This window comes from Hemibagrus wyckioides, linkage group LG10, assembly GCF_019097595.1.
Source record: "Hemibagrus wyckioides isolate EC202008001 linkage group LG10, SWU_Hwy_1.0, whole genome shotgun sequence".
NCBI classification, from domain to species: domain Eukaryota; kingdom Metazoa; phylum Chordata; class Actinopteri; order Siluriformes; family Bagridae; genus Hemibagrus; species Hemibagrus wyckioides.
The window spans coordinates 24145067-24161130 of record NC_080719.1 but is presented as its reverse complement, the minus strand read 5'-3'; the positions used below and the strand labels follow the sequence as shown (position 1 = coordinate 24161130).

The window sequence follows — 16064 nt, the reverse complement described above, 5'->3', positions numbered from 1 at the left end:
GGAAATCCGACTGCTTTGAGAAATGGAGTCGCGCAAGTGACCTGCATTCCAGGGTAATGACCTCCATTCAACAGCCCATCAGTCTAGCCAGGAATTAAAGCACGAGGAATCGCTCAGAATGGAAATGGATTTGACGCTAACGTCCTTTGCCACAACAACAACTGGGCCGCAGACACAATAATCACTCATCACACTCTTCCCATTTCTCTTCACTCTGCCTCTCTCTCTCTGGATGCATATTCATGACATTTTGCCTCATTTATTTATTTCTTTTTATTCAGTGCAATTAAGCAAAGGCTGAGTATCATGAACACACACACACACACACACAGAGATGAAGCTATATCAGTGTCAGAAAATTCAGGTAATATTTTAATGCCTAGAGCTACATTTAGACCCGTGAGCTGTTCTTGTTAAAATGCTGTGAATCCTATGACAGCTGAGAGTATACAAATGGATGACAAATAAAAAGGGGGACGAATGAAAAAGTGTCTGAATAAAACGTCGGGCCACCATGAATCTCCATGTGCCCTGACACAGATTCTTCACATCTCTATAAAAAAAAAAGCGTGCCAAACAGATCCGAACCGTATTCCCCCAGATGGAGTTTTGACGATGTTGCTGTCTAACACGTGGCTTCAAATTCTCACACACATATTCAGCTGGGTCACTGCGAGAGCCTTAGCATATAATGTACATCATTTTCCTGCTCGTGATCCATTCAGTCAGCTCTCGTATCATGCAGATGGGAGGAATTGTCATCTGGAACGAAACCGCTGACATCAGGATAAAAAAAATAAAAACGCTGGTCAGAATAACTTCTTGCTGATTTGTAGTGACGTTTCCCTCTGAGGGAAGAAGAAGAAGAAGTGAACCAAAAACAGCGGAAAATGTTGAATGCCCAAGCAGAAAAAAACATTGTTATGTTCTATTAATTTGTTGGTATATTTACAGTTTCAGCAACAGAAAAATCAATGAATTTCATTATCGGTTAGCTGGAATGTGTTAGGAATCGTCACTTTGATTTGAATGAAAAGGTGGAGGAGGTTAGGACAGAGACTACATTACTAACACCTCTGGAGCACAGACACTCTTTCCACTACACATCACATCTGGCTTTGACAACCTGAGTTTTTAATATATATTTATATTTATATACACTGATCAGCCATGATATTATGATCAGTGACCGGTGAAGTGAATAAGACTGAGTATCTCCTCATCATGGCACCTGTTAGTGGGTGGGATATATTAGGCAGCAAGTCAACATTTTGTCCTCAAAGATGATGTTAGAAGCAGGAAAAATGGACAAGTGTAAGGATTTGAGGAAGGGCCAAATTGTGACCACTGGATCAGAGCATCTCCAAAACTCCAGCTCTTGTGGAGGTGTTCCCGGTCTGTAGTGGTCAGTATCTATCAAAAGTGCTCCAAGGAAGGAACAGTGGTGAACCGGTGACAGTTGCTCAAATTACTGAAGAAGTTAATGTACACAATATTAGGCAGGTGGTCATAATGTTATGCCTGATTGGTGTACACACACACACACACACACACACACATATATATACTGTAAATATGTTTATATTTCGCTATTGCTTTACACTTCTGATTAGATGCTAACTGCATTTGGTTGCCTTGTACCCCCCATGTACAATGACAATAAAGTTCTAATCTAATCTTGTTATGAAGCATGTGCATGAACGGAGGTAGTTGGGCTATCAGTATTTCATCACTGATAAACGCTACGCTGTTTAATTCTCTCAGCACATATAATATATAATATAAGTCATCACTCAGCTCTCGGTTCACGTCGGAGTTGATCCTAAAAAGATTTGATTCGCTGAATGAAAATTAAAAGACTTCTACAGAACTTAAGCGTCTGTTCTACGCAGCGAAAAATCAATAAAAGCAATAAACAAATTTGTGTGTGGTTTTAGTTTTTTGACGTCCAGCGAATATGAATTTTCCCTTAATTCTGAATTTGTCTTGTCTGAATAAAAAAAGAGGGATTGAAATGCAGTAAAGATACAGATTTAAAATAAAGAGTGCAGAAAGCGTTAGAACGAATAACACCATGTTTAAGTTGGTTTGTGTTGCATTAGGTTATAATAAGCTCTCGATGACACTCACGCTGCGGTCGTAATAAATCTCGGTAATGATGTAGTGTGGTTAGTGAGCTGTTATTTAATTAAGCCTAGGTAAGAGTTCTGTAGCAGCAGTATTAGTTGAATTCAATTAAAGGTAGTTTAAAATAATCACATTATCGGTTAATTCATAAAATCATTGGATTAATCAATTACCCAAATAGATCCAATTAAGTCTTATTTGCAGCTCCAGTATGCATGTGTAGATAAATTACTGATGAACCTTATTCCCAAAAGTTTTTTCTTTGCTCATGAAGTGTGTATTTATTCCAGTTTTTGTGTAATTATGATAATGTTAAACTCTCTGGCATTTAGAAATAAGCTTTTTTTTTGTTTGTTTGTTTGTCCAAGACATCAACATCTACTTACATGTTACTGAGGACAAGAAGCCATTTTGGAGCAGCAGAATGCATTAAGCTCGGGCAATACGAGATTATCTAATTCTAAGACTAATATGGGTTTAGCTAAGGTAATTGCTTAGATGGAGCCGTCTCAAGAAAAAAGCGGTAGCGTGTCCAGTTGTAAAAACAAACATGCCAGCTCATCTTACACAAAACACAGACAAGAAGGTTCGCTGTATATCCCAGGCAGAATGTTGACGTTTTATTAGGTCCTATAAATAATTATTAAAGTACACGGTAGGTACACGCGCGGTTTGGGTACAAAGCAGCGTTTCTCTCAGATGCTATCGAGCGTGTTTCCATCTCTGCCTTAATTGCACTAAAGTAACCAGACACACAAGCAAGGGACCTCGGGAGCTGGGAGAAACATTCCAGAGAGATCTTATCGTGGCGCAACAGAAAAAAGGCAGACGGAAATGTGGCTAAGTGGCTCGGCTCGGAGACCGGACTGCATGGGGCAGCCCGAGGGCCTGCTGAGCTCAGATTTGGACCTGTCTCCTGCCAACGTAGGCCAGGCTCACTGCTTAATCAGCTCCGGGTAATGACTGATGAAAACATCATCAGAAACTGGCACTCACATGCAATGAGCAAAAAAACATGTCTGGCACATGGACCTGAGAATGACTGAGGGATAGTATGAACTGTGCAAAAAAAAAAAAAAAATTAAATAAACGAGTGTATTCTGGAATAAAAAGTCGGTTTATAGTAAATGAGTGAAATAGGCCACATAATCCGAAGAAATTTCCATGCAGTGTTTTCAGACAAATTTGAAAATTTTGGACATGATACATGAGGGTTCTTGTAGATGATGATGAAGATGACTGAGAAAAAAAATAATAATAATAATTAAAATAAATAAATTAATTAAAAAAAACAAATGTTACTAAACATCACAGTAAAAACCCTAAAAATAAAATTCCCAAAATTTCCCAGATCTTATCTTTGTACTGGAAAATGATTTGTTTAGTTTATTGTGACAACGAAAATAAATAAAATAAATAAATATCATGTTACAGGAGGCAAAAAATGGAATAAATAAATATATAAATAAAAAGATTCTACAACTACACTAATTTCTACTAATCTCTAATTATGCACTTTAAAAATTCTTGAAAGAAAGCTTTAATAGCTGTACTGCAAAATTTTTCTCGCTTAATCAATTAAAAGAGAAAATTTAAAAGGAAAGCATTCACATAGTCAAAATTGTCTGGTGGTCAACTGCCCAGTCCACTCATCAGACATTCAGAGCGCTCGACTGTTTAAGTGAAAAACATTAACCAGACTTCCTGTGTGCTGTTTCAGCTTGGCTACATGACTGGGTCTGTGCTTTACACTGCAGGTCATCCCCCCACTTGAACCTACAAATTTCGGACGTCTCCCACAAATCACTGGGGTAGTTTTTGCTACTTCGGTAAAAAGCTGCACTTTCTGTGAAATTAGAAAAGGCTTTTTACTCCTGCGCTGTTAAAGGACACGAATAAAGCAGGTCTACTATTAGATATCACTCTGTATAAAGACTTTGAGGAAACTCGGTGAGGTCTTTCGCTAGCACAACACTGTTCACTGCTATCAATGAACCAAATTTCAATGACAAATATCCATTAGATATGTCGAGAAACAAAAAACGTCAGAAGGCTTAAAGGATTTCAGGACGTACTGGTGCTGAATACTGATGTCTGAGAGGACGCAATCCCCTTCATCTTTGTTTGGACCGCTGCCGACTCTCAAGAGAAACATCACCATGACCAAAGAGTCGAAAGTAATTTAACTTCTACCAAAATGATTAGACATGAAATAAATATTTGGAATCTTTTGATTGAGCAACATGAAGGACTAATTGATAGACCAGAGCACATCATGAAAACGGATCCATTCAAAAGTTTTGATCAATTCTCTGAAATAGCCTTGATGTTTGTTTTTCTTTTTCCTCAAAGCTCTGTTGTGACGCAACAATTTCGCCTTACTTTACTTTCGTAACGTTTTCTTCTTCGTTTCCTAATTCCACTTGCTAGGCATGTACAGATTTGAATCGTGGCATGCGACTAAAATCAAAACGATCGAAAATTCCTCTAAAAGTAAGACGAATTTGGGTTTCTTTCCTTTGTGGCGAACGCGGGGTTAAAAACACTTTCATTGTGGAGTAGGAAGTTTTAGTCGCCCAAACACACAGCAGATGGTTTTAGCTGACTCGATTACATTTGGCAGCGAGGCCAGGAGAACGTGATTGCTTCTTAAAGCCTTCGATTTTGGTTTCTATTTACATTTCACGTTTAACATTTTAAGTTTGTGTCGCCTCCGCTGTACACGTGCACCGTCTCGGGTAAGAAATGCACTGAGTTCCTGTACAAGCTGTGAAATAGCCTGGCTGTCGAGATGGCTTCTCATCTCCTGCCATCATGGTCAGTAAGGTTAATCGCACCTCCCTCTTATTGGACCTCTTAAGTTACAAGCAGGGGGGCAGGGGGGTGACTAGCGACTTGGAGTCGATCTAAGGTCCATTCTTACTACTCCTGCGCTTGTGAGTTTATGATTAATCCTCTACTTGGCAGTAGACGTTCCGGTCCATCTCAAATGGGAGCAGGTTTCACGACAGGAGTGGCAGGCAGATTTTAAACGGCTCTGTTTGGAATACCGCTCTGTCTTCTGCATCCTAGTGCTTTCCTCTTAGAAATTCCTACGAGTGGCCTGGGTGCTTGGTGCCCTGCCCGGTTCATTCTGCCAGAAGGGCAGGATCTCTTGCCAAGAGAACAACAGCAGGTGCAAAAGTGGCAGTTGTCCGGTTTGTGATCATATGCACTGTGGTCAAGATGAGATTCCCAGCTCTAGCCATTCACTGCCTTACACTGGACAATGCAGCTTTGTCTGTGTTTAGAAATTGGCCACACGGAGTAAAGGCGTGAAAATATAGGAAGACGTGTGGCCTTGATGCAAAAATATAACGCAAAAGTTAAGCCTGACAGCGCCACCGACAGAGATCGTCATTCCACTGAGGAGTAATGACTCTACTTTTGACATAATTAGCCGAGAGTGACATAGTGTTATTGGCTTGAATTAAATTCCTCAATCTCGCCTGACCTGATCGATGGAAGTGTCTCTATGACGTTTGTACAAGCTCCTTATTATCTAATCAGAAAGGAACATGTAATTATGGTGTCCTGAAACTTAACACCAGGCTTGTTCTTGGCCTTTCGGTTGCACGATAAAGAGGCTGGTTCTCTAAGATCAGTGTCTGATCCTGATGCGTACAAAATAAAAACATTTACTGTTTACTTTGCTGAGGTTTGCCTTTCAGAAAGAATGTTCCAGACACCCAAACCTGCTCATGACACAAAAGGCAGGCAGTAATATCAGCTACTGTAAGTTTATCAACACCTGGCCATCTTCACGCGAGGTGAATGAAGGTAAACAGAAGGCTCCGTTGTTGGCACAGGTGTCCTGTCCCTGCAGAGTCAAGTGTCTTCAGGGTTGGTAAGATCAACAACACGACCATTAGGGCTAACCAGTGCTCCTCTGTTAGCTGTGTTTTAGAGAGAGCTGTCCCTGAGCTGGTCCAGGATAACCACAAAAAGGCCTGATCATCCAGCACAGTTACAAAGTCAACAAAAAGGCCAATAAAATGATATGTTATGATAACACTGTTATGGAAAAGGTTACGCTGCCCACAGAAAGACATTCCACACATCACACTAAATTATTGAAATGTTTTCTTTTCCTATGATTTTAAACTGGATTCTTAGGCAAATTATAGCAAGATCTTCATGCTGTAAAATAATTAAGCTCAAGAAATGACCACTGCGAAGTTCAACAGGAAAGTAAAAAAAATAAATAGAGAAATATAGACAAAAGTCTGTTTGTTTAATAAAAACAGACACATGCTCGTGTTCATATCTACTCTTTGCCCAAGTTAAGTTCAATCAGAATTATAGAATAAACTAAATCCATAAAGGAAGCCGAATCTTTAAGGGTGCTACTGTAATTCAACCTGTACGCTTCAGACATACTAATTACCCACGAGCTCGCGGCCTGCATTCACAAAACACCGCACAGGAAGACGGGCAAAGCTTCAAAGAAAATGCACTTTTTGCTAGTATGTATAATTAAATAATTAAAAACGAAGCAGTGTCTCTTCTACACACGTTGAATGCGTATAGTAGACCTGTGGGACGAGAGCTTAACGTCTGTTTCTTCTATTAAGCTTTTCAATTATTTCTATTTAAATAAACCGTTCTTGCATGGAATAACAGATCCGGCCTTTTTCCTGCACCGCTTCTACACCACCATGGCAGCATATGAAACACAGATTTATCATTTATTTATAAAATACACATCACAATTACATTAAACATGACGTTACACAGCAGTCAGGGTCCTAAAGCCAGTCGTGTATCCTGATCTGTTAAAATCTCAATCAGTGTAATCAGTCTAGAAGTGAATTTTACAGATTCAAACCATTTCATTAAAAATAAAAAGACAGCTTCACGCTAAAACAGCTCTAGATCCATGGTACAGCTAGCAAGACTGAAAAACCTGAAAGAAAACACTTCTTTCGTTCGTTCCTTCATTATACCGTACAAAACGCATCGTATAAGCTACTCGATTCAACTGAAACAAAATTCAAGCTTCGAGTACGCCTTGTTAGCGCCGAAATTAAAATAAAGCGGCAAACGCTCCCATCCTGAGCTCTTCCACACATGTGGATGCCTACACAGAGCACGCAAGATGATTTACATTTTTATTTAGTAATCACAGGAACTCTTAATGTTCAATAAAACCTCGCCAAAATTGGTCTAAACCCATGACTAATATCGGTGTCGCTTCCAAGAACGCAAGGCCTGTGCCCAATGAGCAGCTCGAACCTTTTCCCACAGCTTGGATTACTCATTTGCTGGAAGCCTTATCTACGGAGAGCATGAGCTTTCGGATAAACGGAGGATTAAAGCCACGCTGTATGGCAAGGTGAATTCAACTGGACGGGGTCTGCATCAGCGGTACAAATCAACATGGTTCAACACAAGTGCTAAAGAAACAAAGCAGGAGGATCAGAGCCATCGCCGGTCGTAACGAGCGGTCACGGCAGCCGCTGATGAAAACCGGCCCTTGATGAACTGCCATTTTACCAATTACAATACAATACTTTCTATTCTCTCAGAACTTTTTACGGATAGAAATTTACAGACCCCCTATAGCAATAATACAAAACTTCAAAAGCAGTATGGAGCCTACATTTTCTTTCCATTCGATCCTACTTTTTCCTTTTTTTTCTCACACCTGTCAAGGACAGCGTTGCGGGGGGAAATTACGCTGCAGCCCATCTCACCTCACCATCCTGAAATAACAGGTCTGTCTCGTTGAAAATGGGGCTTTTAAGTGTGGATGCGATGCGCTGTGGTGAAAGCCGGTAGAGACACAGCCCCTTCTCCCTGGCAGCTGTCTGCAAATTCTCACCGCCACCCCAGCCTCCCTCTCTCTCTCTCTCTCTCTCTCTCTCCTTCATTCTCATTCTCCCTTTCCTTCCCTCCCTCTCTCCCTCCCTCCCTCCCTCCCTCTCTCTCTCTCTCTCTCTCTCCACCTGTGCTGTTGTAGTCAGGCCACAGCCAGTGTTTACTTCAGCATCTTGCTTCTCTTCCATGACAGAGAAATTGATTTTTTTTTCTTTCTTTCTAATTTTGCTTAGAAACGACGAGACACAAAGTTGTCATGATGTCACTGCGTATCCGCAGAAGGGAACGTCACCATGTGTTTCATTTGCATTTAAATAAAAATCAGCACCCGAGTCTGAAGATTAATGCCTTTAAAAAATAAAAATCGATATACACAATGATCCCTTTATAAAAGTGAAAAAAAAACAAAAAAACAACAACAATAATAATAATAATAATAATAATAATAATAACTGGTAGAGGTGATAGCAGAAATAAATGAAATTGTTATACATAAATAATACATGTGTTATAACATTTACATACATTATTAAGGGTTTTCTCCCCCCTAGTTGATGATGTAAACAGAACCAGCAGCTGGCCGTAACACGGACGTATTTCCTCTAAACACGCTGTTCTTTCATTTTATATCTGTTCTCCACTCTTCTGCTCCTCGAGCTAATTAAAGCAGCAGGGCACGAGCCTGCGTTTCTCCTCTGTTTTGGGAAGCCACTAGATGAGCTGGCAGGATGGGAAATGCTTTAAAGGAAAGAAGAATAAAATAGCATGAAGGGCGCTGCCAGGTCCTGAGTGTGTTCCAACTTAAAACGAGCGATTATCAATCGTAAAAATGATAAAAAAAAACTGTCTGAAGCACGTCCTGCATTTGTTCCTTGTTTATTTTCTTCAAAACCGCGAGCAGTCGTTAGCACGGCATGGATATGAAACGCTGCGCAAAACACACGTCTGGGTAAAAACCCGAGTCTGATCTGAGATTATTACATTGCGCCGTGCGTGGCTCAGCTGTAAGGAAACGGCATTGATTGGGTATAATCACTTTTTCTCTCCACTTCTGCGTACAGGCTATTCCCTTTCCTGCCCTCTCTTTACTCGAGCAGTGAAAGGCCGCACCGCTCGTACGCAGATTTCATTTCACGTGGCTTGACTTTCCCTCTCTCGCTCGCACGTGTGTATGTTAAAGGAGAAAGTAAGCTGAAGGCGTTGAAATCGGGAGCCAACGACAGAGCAGGACATTATTCACGCCTATAACACCACTTCTCCTCTTTAAGTATCTATACGCTTCCCCTTTGTCAGATTCTACCCAATATCCGCTTGACTAAAAGATGTACATATTCGCATCCACTGCTTTTGTTTTTATATATGTTTACATCTATGCGTGTGCAGAGAGAAGGAAAAAACATGGCGTTACGAGGAAACACGGCGTCACTAATCACCTCCACCGACCTCCCTACAATTTTAATGCATGATGCGAAAAGTGACGAAAGGCCTTTTCAGAAACAGAAACAGCGCTTTTCTCCGTAAGCAGTTATTAAACTCCGGCTTTAGGTTCTGGATCACTGCGTCAGAACAAAACACCCAGGACGTATCAAAAAACCTTTTCGTTAAAACTGCAGGACATTTCCCAACAAATTATAATACTTGTCTGTGAAAGCCATATTTATTTACACAAACTCTGTGTGTGTGTGTGTGTGTGTGTGTGTGTTAAATGTTTGACAACTCCTAAATTATTTTTTCCTCGTCTTGACAACATGTGCAGAGAACTTACGGACAGTTCAAAAGGAAAAGGAGAACGCCCAGGAGAGTTTCCCTCTGGAGCCGACAGGACGGGACGGTGTTTTCACACAGAAACACAAAAGAAAAGGGAGAAAGTGGAGCGCACGCCTCCTAACCCACCACCCCGCTCCACAGGGCCCGCTAAAACTAAAGGGCACGGGGCTGGAGCATCTCCTATTGAAACGCGCAGGGGCCACTTTGAAATGCTAATGGTACAGGGCTTCAAACAGGCCGCATTCACACGTGTGTGAATTCAAAACATTTTTTAGGAGGCCAGAGCGTGCCTCTAAAATGCCAAGCGGAGTGAAATACGAGCAGCAAGAAATCTCACTTTTTAAAAAATATATACGTATATAAACATATCCTCATGGGGTGACACTTAAGCGTGCAAACGTATCGCTAAGGCACAAAACATTTACACGTTTATTACATATTAATAATCATGCCCAGGTTGAAATTTTTTCTCTAGTTGCATAAAGCAGAACTAGATGTGTGTCTGTTTTGAGGCAACGCTCTTCCCTGTACCTAGATTTACTAAACACACACACAAAAGAATGATAATAATAATAAAAATAACTTTTAGCCCCCCTGCTAGCCCCGGTGCTGAGAGAGAGACAGACATGCTCACTATACTGTCTAGACGAGAGAGAATGAATTTTGGCTTGAAGTCATGCCATGTATCGAACCCTGAAGGTCAACATTGCCAACTTTTAATGCGTTTCACTGATAGTGCATGGTGTAGTGTGTGTGTGTGTGTGTGTGTGTGTGTGTGTGTGTGTGTGAAATCTATAATGCACTGAAACAAGTTGGTCATCATAATCAATGTATTTTTTTTTTCAAAAACATAAATTTCGTATGTATTTTGATTTCACTCTAAACATGTTTACATATCACATGGATGATGTTCAGATTAGTTCCGGGTCATAACGGTTGTAACCGTTACATTTAAAAATTAATTTTGTTTTTGTTTTTACCTCAGAGCTGTGTTTAACAAATAAACTCCAAACATACAACTGTTTGTTTGTTTGTTTGTTTATACAAGGCTAAAACAATCCCTTTACGAACAATATATATATATATATATATATATATATATATATATATATATATATATATATAAAATAGAAAATATTTAAAAAGTAACATTTCCAAAAGAAACAAAAAAATCCAGCGGCTCCACGAAGGGTGCACGCGCACGCGCCGCACGCGCTAATAGTTTCCATTCATCCTCTCATTACGAGCGCGAGACGGAGCAAATCCATCCACATCTGCTTGTGTTTTGATTAGCCGTTTCTCAATTAGCCACGAAACTACCCCCTTTTTTGTTTTGTTTTTTTCGTCCGTTTTAATTACTCCTAACACAGCCGGGATGTTCAGTTTATAAAGTAAACACGCACTATGTTATGAATGTAATACTGTTGTTTTTTTCTTTTCTTTTCTTTTCTTTTTAAACAAATAAAACATTTACCCCGTTTGTGTTGTCGGAACCAAACTTCTAAACCGTGTGTGAATAAAAAACGGCGCTTCTCACGCGCAGCACAAAACTGAAAAGTTTGCGCACGAGCCGAACTCCGGAGCCGCAGAGAATAAAGGACAATACACGGGTTCTTACCTGTGGACGAGTTTCAGAAGTGTGTGTCGGAGCGGACGGATGAGGAGGAGGAGGAGGAGGCAGAAGTAGCTTCTCCGGTAAGAAGAGACGCGAGGATGCGGTGCATGCTCAGATAACGCCACTGAGAGGCGGACGGACACACGGAGTTAGCCGTTACCTCTCGCGCGCTCTCTCTCTGTCTGTCGTGTAAAGAAGTCGGAGTCACTTCCAGTTCTTTTAAAAGTCAAGAGAAGGATGCAGACAAAGTGGAAGACCGGTGAGGTGGGGGGCCACCGGGACCGGCACCGGCCAGCTAACGGCAACCTGTCCTCTGTGGTAACTGTGGTTAAAGAAAACACACAGCAAAAGACCTGTGTGTGTGTATATATATATATATGTGTGTGTGTGTGTGTGTGTGTGTGTTTGTATTAAAAAACAAAAACAACGGCAGCGTGTGGAGGGAGACGGCTCCTCCGTGCTGTGAGTCAGAACGGCTTTTATTCGCAGTGAATTCCTCCTCCTGCCGTTCGGGCTGCCGATGTTTCGTCGCGGGAAGAGCTGCTTTTCCGAAAAGGTGAGGAAGGCAGAGCGCGCGCGCGCACACACACACACGCACGCACACGCACACACTCATTCACACGCGCACAGAGAGGGGCGCGCGCCGGATGCTGCTGCGCGAGACATGGCAAGTTGGCGCGAAAACCTGAAGTGGAACTCCACTTCAAAACCGGATCGAACCGGATTCTTTTTTCCTCAGGCGATTCTGAGGGCCAAAGAAGAATCTAAAACCCGCACACAGAGTGACACAAAACACACCATGAGTAGTTAAACACCACGGTTAGTTTAGATTGTCCTTTCCGTTTGACCCACTTATATGGCTCTTCATGCCAACATGGTGGATGTGTTTGTGAAGGAGAAGGAGGGTGTTGTTTTGGGGGACTCAGTCCTTCTCACAGTGTACTCTATTCGGCCATTTTCCTGCTGTAACTCACACATTTAATATATATACGCCAAAAAACGTGTGCTTTTTTCCACCTCTCTCTCTCTCTCTCTCTCTCTTCATTTCTTAACTTGACCCAAACAAGGCCAAAGCCGTGTAGGCTAAATGTCGAAGAGCTAAAGCTAGCTCTTGATTCCGTTTTCTTAAAAAAGTCTCCATTATTCGAGTTGTCTAGCGCTCCACAATGAACCCTGTTTGTCTGCTAAACGAGGCCACGGCACACTGAAGAAAATGGCACCCGAAATATGGCTTTTCTACACCTGGCTTTAATCTAGCATGTCTGCTAACCGCTCAGGAGAAATATGAATTCGAGTCCCTCTCTGCCAGGTGAAAGCTGGAGGATGTGATGGGGACGCTGGTGTTTTCCTAAGCATAATTTTACATAATAATCGATCGGTTTTCGGGGCACAAAAGAGAAAACAGATGGAACAAAGGTCACACCGTGGCAAATATTCATTCTCTCTCCTAGCAGGAGTGATGAGTGTGAATTAGTGCTAGCGTAAAAACATATGTGGACACAGACGGGTTAAATAATGCAATAAAGATTTTTTTTTATTATATCCTCTTACTGGGGTCTCTATGTGAGAACAGAAATCTGTTATATTATATTATATTATATTATATTATATTATATTATATTATATTATATTATATTATATTATATTATAGGTGTCATCATGCTAACAGCCAAATCTCCATAAAATTAAGTTGATAACCATTAGAATAATTAATGACCTTATTAATTAATGACATTTCTATTAAGTTACGCAAGACTAAAACTTTTTATTGTTTACTGAACTGGTTAAATACTCCTGAAGCAACATTGTAGAACGTTCTGGCAATTGTTTGACTTTGTTTAGAGGGGTTTTTCTTTTCCTTTTTCTAGAGCTAGTTTCCCAGCCAGGTTAATGCAGGATTTAGAGCAACTCTGATTGAATTCGGGTTTAAATCCTCGTGTGGAATACATCCAGACAGCCGTAAACACGGACTAAAACACAGACATCTATAGACTTTAAACATTTTCATCGAGATTTATTGGCAACTCCGCAGCAGGAAGGCACAACACTATAATCCTTCATGTTCAACTCCTTTTTATTCAAATGTTTTTAAGACTAAAAAAACAGCTGTTTGTTATTTTTTTATTTTTGTAATTGCTTATCCGTAATACGAATTTTTCTATATCTAAACCATCGTTTTTACCTGACAGAAATAGTTTGAAAGAATCAATCGCCCATTTTTTATGAATATTTCTAATCTAAAATATTCCTGAAAGTGAAATCGCCTCCTAATAAGGCTTCATGAAGTACACAATGAATTTTTTGGTGTTTTCCAGAGTCTGTAGTTCTCCTGTCGCTGGAAAACTGTGCAGCGTTGGGGTTAGATAACATTCAATGGATAAATAAGCTCCGCTTTCGACATATATACCTTTTATGGCATTTATATTCTTATTTATACTTCTTTTCAATAATCGTGACTGATTGATTTTTTTTTAACTGATCCAATATTTTTCTAATAGAAGAGTAAAAGAAATGAGTAAAAAAAAAAAAAAAATATATATATATATATATATATATATATATATATATATATATATATATATATATATCAAAGCAGTCTGTCATACTGAATTGTTAAAAAATATTTTATATTATTCTATACATGTTAGAATATAAATACAACTGTTTGGGCTAGTTAAGACTGAATGGTAATGGCAGGCCTCAGAGGAAGCTCACGTTCAGCGGCCTTTATGACCACATCGGTTTCTGGATTACACAAATGTCAAATATCTTGACCGTTAAGAGAAAAGACTGTGCAAACAAATGCCGTTCCAGAAAATGTCTCCCGGTGCGCCTTATTTTCTTTAACAGAACGTGTGTGTGTCTCTCTCTCTCTCTCTCTCTCTCTTTCTGAAATCAGATATCTGCTAAAGCAAATATCTGTGAAACAAATCCAAGCAGAGGTAAATGGTTTAGCAACTGTTATTAAAGTCACTGTAATTAAAACTCCATGTTAAGTCTGAACCCTCGAAAAGCTTGCTGCAGTGACGGTGACAGCCAAGTGGAAACAGATGTGCTTTAGTTGTATTCAATCGAGAAGAATGATATATGGTGACCCGTAATACAAGGTAGCAGCTTTGCTTTACTTTTTTTTTATTTTATTTTTTTTTAGCTAAGGTAAATCTTGGCCTTTTAAAAGCAAAACATGAGCATCGTTGTGCTCTGTGACAATATGAATTAATGCAATTCGTTCCATAAGTACATTTATTTCATAGGACCCTTTCAAACGTGCCCACCGGATCTGTTTTTTGGGGAGCCGTAATTGGTGTATAATGTGTATATGAAGCAAAATAAGAGTCTCAGATGGCTTGGTAATATTTCAGGTCATGGGTTTGAGAGCTGTAGGCATTTGCTTACAAAAATCAGACCTTGGCAACTGTGCTCCAAACATCATGTATTTATGTTTTAAATGTGAAACCCCCCCCACGTGTGAAATCAGCAACAAACTGCGCAGCCAAATCGAATTTATCCTCACAAACTTTCTATAACCACAATGTGTATCGCGCCCATTAAGCCAGCTGAGCATCCTAATGTTTTCTCTAAACAACGTAATAGATCTGTTTAAACATGGAAATATCTGGTGCGATAAAAACCCTTGTGCTTTTCATACAACACACTGAAAAGCCAAACCACAACTTCCCTGAAAATCTGTTTATAAATCCAGCTTCGAGGGAACAAGTTAAACACCGGTCAAACATTACGGCCTCAAACGTTCCCCTCCCTTAATTATCCGGTATTTTTCACTTCATATTAGCCGTGTACCACCTTTAGAGTTTTAAACTGAGACGATTATGGAACACCTCCGCTAATTACGTTTCGCTAATTAAATCGATCAATCACAGAAAGCTGAGAAGAAAAATATATTAGGTCTATATAGTCTTTATGTTCCAACAACACCATGTGACCGGAGACATTGCTAACAGTTAGCCACTTCCCTGAAATGTGTCGAGGGGGTTCTTGAGATTTCAGAGAAGTCACTCTCATTATCCAACACCTAAAATGGATTAGAAGTCACAGAGAAAAAAAAATTGGATTTATATTAAAAAACTAATAGACTTCTTTAAATATAACGCCGCTGAAATAGCGCTTCCTTCCTGCCATAATGGAGCAAGCTAATCAATAATTTTATATTAATTAAGGCAAATGTTATAATAAGAGAAGGGAAAAAAAGGAACCACTCCTCAGAGGTCAATAATCTGAAGAAATACATAATGACCTGAATTTTTTAATTGAGCAGGGGAAAAAAAAAATTCTTTCATACACAAGCATAATTGTACTGTTCTGTTCTGTTCTGTTCGGTCTGTCCGCTTGGTTCTTATTAAATTATATTAATTCAACTAATTTAAAAACAACGTCTTTGGTATTAAAGAAAGCAATTCCAAATACACGTAACTTCTTCTAAAATATATTCAGCGAGTGTTCAGCAATGCATAAAATGGCCAAAATGAATACACAGCTTTGGAGTATTATGCTAATCTTAATTACAATTGTTTGGCCTCCCGAGTAAGCCAGGCAAAAATATGAATCTTGTGATTACATTGTTTATTTATTTATTTATTTATTTATTTTTTGCATTAACAGTGCCAGAAAAAGGATGAACACACTAATTGTACGCTGTGTGTGTGAATGCTAAACTAAAAAACCCTTTCGTCACCTG

General features: G+C 39.7%; 1 protein-coding gene across 20 annotated transcripts in view; it reads right to left on the bottom strand.

Moving 5' to 3' along the window:
* adgrl2a (adhesion G protein-coupled receptor L2a) overlaps nt 1-11950 on the bottom strand; it is a 100277-nt gene extending 88327 nt beyond the window's left edge. For 13 of the 20 annotated variants that reach the window (XM_058401566.1, XM_058401553.1, XM_058401556.1 and 10 more), the window contains exon 1: nt 11372-11950. The gene's annotated coding sequence lies outside the window, so the exon portion shown is untranslated. The remainder of the gene's footprint in view (nt 1-11371) is intronic. The other 7 variants (XM_058401545.1, XM_058401547.1, XM_058401551.1 and 4 more) reach the window with 2 other exon arrangements.
* Between the last annotated feature and the right edge of the window lie 4114 nt (nt 11951-16064).